Source organism: Varanus komodoensis, unplaced genomic scaffold, assembly GCF_004798865.1.
Source record: "Varanus komodoensis strain SLA01 unplaced genomic scaffold, ASM479886v1 scaffold105, whole genome shotgun sequence".
Taxonomy (NCBI): Eukaryota; Metazoa; Chordata; class Lepidosauria; order Squamata; family Varanidae; genus Varanus; species Varanus komodoensis.
Window position 1 is genome coordinate 43,868 of NW_025335297.1, and position 7,390 is coordinate 51,257.

A 7,390-nucleotide genomic window follows, 5' to 3' on the forward strand; every position below is an offset into this window, starting at 1 on the left:
CTGCATTATATAGGCCAGGTCTGGCTCAAAAAACAGTGGTTTTGATGCGCAAGATGTCACGCAGGTGAAAGTCACTTAGTCTCGTCCTCACGCGGTTCTTGTTAATGTTCATAACCGAGAATGTCTTCTCGCACAAGTATGTCGAACCAAACAAGCTCAGCATTTTCTTAGCAAATGTTCGAATCTCTTGGAACCTGTCTTTATCCAGCTGGCGGTAAAAGTTGACAAGAGGGAGCTGTTGGTGCCGACTGCAACACTCGGCGTCACACTGCAGCTCAATGAGCTTCAGCTGCAGGTGGTCTGAAGTGTCATCAGGGTCCACAGAGAAAGGAGATGAAAAAAGCGTGATCTCCTTTTCAATAGCTGCAAAATCCCGAAAGCGCTGTTGAAACTCCTCAGCCAGAGATGAGATGTCTGCTTCATACCTCCTTATTTGCGCACTCATGTTGTTCTGTGGAAAACTGGTCATTATTTCCTGCAGCAATGGGAAATGTGTGGTATTGGGCTGCGTTTGTGACAGGTGCCTTTGGAAAAGTAGCAGCTTGGTACCAAAGGCTTTGACATGTGAATACAGTTGGCTTACCACTGCATTTTGCCCCAGAAGGCTCATGTTCAGCACATTCAGATGTCATGTTATGTCAACTAAAAATCCAAAATCAGCCAGCCAAACAGGATCAGATAGCTCAGGCATCAGTTGTCCCTTTTTTGCCAAGAATTGTCCGATTTCCTCCCTAAGAGAGTAGAAGCGCTGCAGTGCAGACTCCCGACTGAGCCATCTTACCTCGTTGTGATACACAACATCTCCGTATTCAGCCTGGATGTCGAGTAGAAACTGTTGAAACTGGCAGTGGCACAGGGCTTTGGAGCGAATATAATTAATAGCCTTCATCACCGGTTTCATAACATGATCATATTTCAGATGTTTGGCACAGAGAACTTGTTGGTGAATAATACAGTGGAGTTTTATAGCTTGCCTCCTTCTTCGCTGACTTTTGTTACAGACTAGGGTTGATAATCCACTTCGCTCGCCAGCCATGGCAGGTGCGCCATCTGTAATAATCCCAGTGACTTTATTCTACGGTAGTTTCATGTCATCTACAGCGGAACAAACAGAAACAAATAAATCTGTTCCTCTTGTTTGGTCCTTAAGGCTCTGGAGGTCAAGTAGCTCTTCACTCATGTTCATGTCATTGTCCACTCCTCTCAAAAAATCAATAACTGAGCGGTGTCAGATGCCTCCGTGCTTTCGTCGCAGGCTAATGAAAAAAAGTCAAACCACTCCTTTTGCCTCTAACTGTCTCTTAATATTAGATGAAATGTCTTCAATTCTCCATACCACAGTGTTACGAGTCAGGCAAACATTGGCAAATTCTTGCTTCTTCTCAGGACAAATTTTCTCCACCATTTTCATCACGCAGTCTTTAATAAATTCACCCTCAGTAAAAGGTTTGCAGTGCTTGGCAATCAGCGTTGCCACCTCGTAGCTCGCCTTTGTGGCATTTTCATTTGACTCACGGGCTCTTGTGAAAAAGTGCTGCTGTGCCGTTAAAGCAGCTTCCAGTTCCTTCAATTTTTCACCACGTTCGTTCCCAGTTAGCTTGTTGTAGTTAGCATGTTTCATCTGGTAGTGCCTCTTGATATTGAATTCCTTGAAAACAGCCACAGTCTCTTGGCAAATTAGGCAGACACAGTTGTTTCATATTTCAGTGAAAAAATACTCCAATTTCCACTCGTCCTGGAAGCAGCGGCCCTCACTGCCAACTTTCCTTTTTTTAGTTACAGTCGCCATTTTAGAAATGGGCACACAAGCCTTGTGTCACAAGGGTCACGCGGCGAGAGTGCTGACTCAGGTCTACTGCCATCTTCTGGTGAAATATAACCACCAGTCTTGAAGGAGCAGGAGGCAGCAGGGGACAGCTGCGGGAACCGCTGTGCGGTGAAGGGAAAAATGCCGGCCGGAGGGGATGAGTAACAGGCTGAGCCGGCGGGGATAAGAGGCTGTGGGCCGCTCGAAATTTGAAATTGAGCCGCAATTGGCCCCCGGGCCGGACTTTGGACATGCCTGTGTTAAGGCCTTTAATGATTTATTTGGACACCCAGTGGCTGGGAGGATTACCCATCCCACTTTTTTTAAGAGAATTATTCTTTGTTGTTTGTTTTTAGCCATTTTAAACGTTTTGATTTTTTTCTGATTTGGTAATTTTATTGTATTTTATTGTGCTGTTTTATGGATTGCTGTAAACTGCTCAGACAGCTTCAGTTTTGGGACAATACAGAAGTGTGAAATAATGAAATAATGATGATGACTATGGAGAGGAAAAGGGACAGTTCATTCTATGAATCACATGTCTGAGATGTTGTTTCCCAAGACTGCCCGACAGACCTTTCTCCCTAAGCAACACCACAATTCAACTTGGCTGCCCACAGAGTACCAGCTGTAACTGGGCATATCATTGCCAAATGAGGATGGCTCACTGCCCCCTAATTTGGCACCTTCACCAAAGGGGGAAACTGCCGTATCCCCACTTGAGGAATCCTCCTCTGAGGAAGAATATTGGCTGATCTTGCTCTGACATAAGTGGGGCTGTGCATCCACTCCAGATTTTAGTCTGAACTTTAAAGGAACTGTTCATGGTGCTGAACAATATCCTCCCCCAGATAGGATCACTCCTTTAAAGTGGAAATAAGTTTATTCCACAGGAATAAAGCAGGAAATCAGGAGATGGAGGCAAAGCCACTGTGACTGAGGGGAGTCTTCCTTGCTGCTGGGAAGAACTGCAGTCCACGCAGGAGAGGAGATACACACCCAGCACCAATGAATGCTGTCGCATTCAGAGGAGAGCCAGTGTCTTCCTTCGTAAGCAAAGCACCAGGCTGCATGACCAAGTTCTGTCATTAGCTACAGTTGGAAGCAGGGCTGGAACCTGGGTGGCTCCGGGATGGAAGAAGCGCCAGCGTGCCAAAGAAGGTCTTGGGAACAATGTCTCCTCTGGCTCCCGAACTTTGTGCTCCTGCACTGCTGCTTTGACTGGACCCAGGACTGACTTGCTGCAGCAAACCTCAAGCAGATTTCGGGTTGGTTGTGCTTGCTGGCCCTGACTCTACAAATCCATGACTGCTCTTCGCCTGGTCTCTACCTTGGACTAACTGGGTTAATATGAAGTTGTGTGCATTAGTGAACGAGCTGGCTGAGTTCCCAACTGCATGGAAAGCTGCTGACTCAAGCTGGCCAGGGAGTTAGTTCAGTAAGGAGACCTCAAGATCTTAAATGAAAACAGCCAGAGATTGTTATGGCAGGGAGTGATTGTGCTCTTAACTTTTCCCTTGCTTACTTGCAACATTTATACCATTTTCGGCAAAGTTGCATGCAGAAATGCAAGCCACTCATCAAGGTGTCCTACAGTATCAGCAAGCCATTCCAGCAACATCACCAAACCTAGACAGCAGCCCTCTCAAAGCCTGTATCTTCCAGATGCGATAGCTTACAGTCTCCCAAAGTGCCCAGCTGTAATCCAGTGTATCTGGTGGGAAAAGCTGAAGCATAGTACGGTAAGCAGAACAATGCCTGAATCTGAATGGATGAGCTCACAAATGTTCTGCAACCTGTCCTGTGACTAACATTATATTTAGACCTTAAAGCGACAACTTAAGCTACTTCTCCCCTAGTACTGTCTTGTTCTAATTCCTTCTTGGCTATATCTTCAGGCCCTCTTTTTATGCTCATATCCATGTGCCAACCCTGCTAGGAAAAGGAGGTTTGATCCCCAGCATTCCCAAGCAGGGCTGGAAGAAGTTCTTCCGGAAACCCTGCAGAGCTGCTGCCAGCCAGTTTCAGCAATACTGGGCCCAACAAGCCAAGGTCCCGACTCGGTGGGCCAGTTCGCCTGATCTTCCTCTGCTGCTACTCTCACCCAGAGGTGAAGCTCAGCTAGATTCTCAGAGACTCCACTGCAGATCAAGTAGGCAAAGTTCCCACTTCACATGCTCCAGGTAGAGGGGGAAGCTGAGCAAATCCAACTGCACACTGAACTGGCATGTTCAGGAACGTGAAACTATCCAGCTGCACCAGTGATCACTGTAGTCTGTTCTGGGTCTGTGCTCTTATTTGGGAAGACTGAACCCACTTCAGAGAACCAGAAGTTAACTGGGATCATTACTTTCTGATGCTCCTGGTTTGTTGGTTTACTTATTAATTGTCTTCCTCATTTGGGTGAGTTAATCTGTGAGAGACCATCCAGGGGTATTCCTTTTCTGGCTGAGGGGAGGATCCCAAAATATATTATGACAGTGCTGCAAAAATCTATCTATCTATCTATCTATCTATCTATCTATCTATCTATCTATCTAAGGTTTTTGTATGCCATCCCAATTACTAAAAACATCTCTGGGAGGCTTACAGAAAGTGAACCAAAAACAGAACCCATAACAGAGACACCCCTCCTCCCCCCAGGAACAGAACAGAAAAAGAAAGAAGAAAGAAAAGGAAAAAAAGGAAAAAAATGCCCTTGATCTTTTTCCCGGCAGGTCTCAACTACCAGGAAAAAGGGAAGCAACACCCAGTAGAGACTCATTTATTTTGCATGCAAAAATGCTCAGCAGCATGGTTCATGCCCAAAAGCAGAGCTAATAAAAAGCAAAGGTTTGGGCATGGTCTTCGTGGGTTACAGACTGGCAAGCAGTTTGGACTGCGCATGTCCAGGCGCTCTCCAGTCCCAGATCGGCCAATCCTGGCCCCCCACGTCATGGCACCTTTACAGAGTCCTTAGTGGGATCTTGTGGCTAGGTGATTTGCTGGAATTTTCCAAGAATGGTTCCTTATGACATTTGGGGACTTCCTAGATGTCCTCCCACACCTAGTTTGTGGTTAGAGTTAGTGAAGGTTTTCTGATAACTGCTTCCCGTTAACACTTGCAGTTATGCTGGGTGTTACTTTCCAAGCATCTAGGTGTCTCAATTTAGCTTCTAACTGACTAACTGATCTGCAGCCTTCGATATGTAAAGCTTTCACTGATTAATTGATCTACAGCCTTAAACACAGAAAGCCTAAATCAGGAGCTGCTGTCAGCAGCCCCAAAGTTTTTGCTAAGGCAGGCTACCCAGAGGCCTTTGGCCCATGGCCTGGCCCAGGTCAACCCAGGTCGCTGGCTCGGTCACAGAAACGGTCTGTGTGTAGTCTTCTTGCAAGTTACAGAAAGCAAGCTTCATTACAGAATGGCTGGCCTTTTTCTAACAGCAGTAGGTTTGAATATCTCTGTGGAGTTACCTAGTTAAGGGTCCAACAAAGCTGAGCTTCCAAAATAATGGAATGGAATTTAAAACCCAAATCTCAGGATGCTGAAAATAATATAGATCAGTGGTTTTCAATCGCCAGTCCACAGACCGGCAGCGGGAGCTGGGCTTTGGCAGGACGGGAAAGACCAGCCCTTCTCCTTTCTCTGTGGTGTTTTGTGCTGGGGAGGGAACTGCTGAGGCGGCTGGTGCCCAGAGCGCTTCCTCAGCCAGTCTGTGCTGGTGTGCCTGGGGGTTTGAGTGGGGTGGGGTGGGGTGGGGGTGTTTTATTTCATTATTTAACCTTATAAAAATTATTGAATGAATGTCAGTTATTGCGGCTCGATGATGTGGACAAGGTGCTTGGACAAGTACGTCCCACCACTTGCCTATTGGACCCTTGCCCGTCTTGGTTAATAAATAATTCCAAGCACGGGATTGGGATCTGGATCTTGGAAGTGGTTAACACTTCTCTGAGGAGGGTCGGGTGCCTGCCCCTTTAAAGGAGGTGGTAGTCCGACCGGTCCTGAAGAAAGCGTCACTGGATCCAGAGATGGCCAATAATTATAGACCAGTGGCCAACATCCCGTTTCTGGGCAAGGTGTTAGAGCGGGTGGTGGTGGGACAACTCCAAGCTCTCTTGGATGAAACTGATTATCTGGACCCATTTCAGTCCGGCTTCAGACCCGGGTACGGTACTGAATCTGCCTTGGTCACCCTGTACGATGACCTGTGCAGGGAGAAGGACAGGGGGAGTGCGTCCCTGTTGGTTCTCCTGGACCTCTCAGCGGCTTTCGATATCATCGACCATGGTATCCTTCTGGATAGGCTTGCGGGATTGGGGGTCGGAGGCACTGCTTTGCAGTGGTTCCGCTCCTATCTCAACGGCCGTTTCCAGAAGGTGGTGCTGGGGGACTATGGCTCTGCGCCATGGCAGCTATGCCATGGAGTACCGCAGGGGTCCATTTTGTCCCCTTTGCTGTTTAACATCTACATGAAACCGCTGGGAGAAGTCATCAGGAGGTGTGGGCTGCGGAATCATCAGTACGCTGATGATACCCAGCTCTACCTCTCATTTTCCACCAATCCAGGTGAGGCAGTGGCTGTACCTGGCCGAGGTAATGGGCTGGATGAGGGCCAATAAACTGAAGCTCAATCCAGACAAGACGAAGGTCCTGTTGGTTGGCGGTTCGGGCTTCGGAGAGGGTGAATTGAACCTAGTCCTGAATGGGGTTGCACTCACTCTTAGGGACAAGGTCCACAGCTTAGGAGTACTCCTTGACCCGGAGCTTTCTTTGGAAGCTCAGGTGACAGTGGTGGCGAGGAGCGCTTTCCTTCAGCTTCGGCTGATTAGTCAGCTACGCCCCTACCTGGAGTATGACTGCCTGGCGACAGTGACACACGCGCTGGTGACTTCCCGCCTTGACTTCTGTAACGTGCTCTACGTGGGGCTACCCTTGAAGATGGTCCGGATACTTCAATTGGTTCAAAATAGAGCTTCCAGGCTGCTGACGGGGACTGGGCGTTATGTTCACATGACTCCAGTCGTCCGTCAGCTTCACTGGCTTCCCATTGAAGTCCGGGCCCAATTCAAGGTGTTGGTGCTGACCTATAAAGCCCTAAATGGCTTGGGTCCTGGTTACCTGAAGGAGCGCTTACGTCCATATACGCCCGCCCGCCCCTTGAGATCTGCGGGAGAGGCCCTTCTCCAGGAACCCTCCGTTAAGGAAATTAGGAGAATAGGTACTTGGAGGATGGCTTTCTCTGCGGTGGCGCCCAATCTATGGAATGCGCTCCCCAGAGAGGTCTGCCTGGTGCCGTCGTTATTTGTTTTTCGGCGGCAGGCGAAGACCTTTTTATTCAAGCATCATTTTAATTGTTAATATTATTTGCTTATTTTATCTGGCCAGGGTGACTTATTTTATATTGTTATTTCTTGTATTTTAATTTTATGTTGTGAGCCGCCCCAAGGCTTCGGCGAATGGGCGGCATAGAAATGTTTTAATAACTAACTAAATAAATAAATAAATAAATATTATTGTATTAAGCAACTTTGTTTGATTTTGTATTGCTCTGCTGTTAATACTGTATCTGAATTCATATTTGCTGTAAGTATAGCATT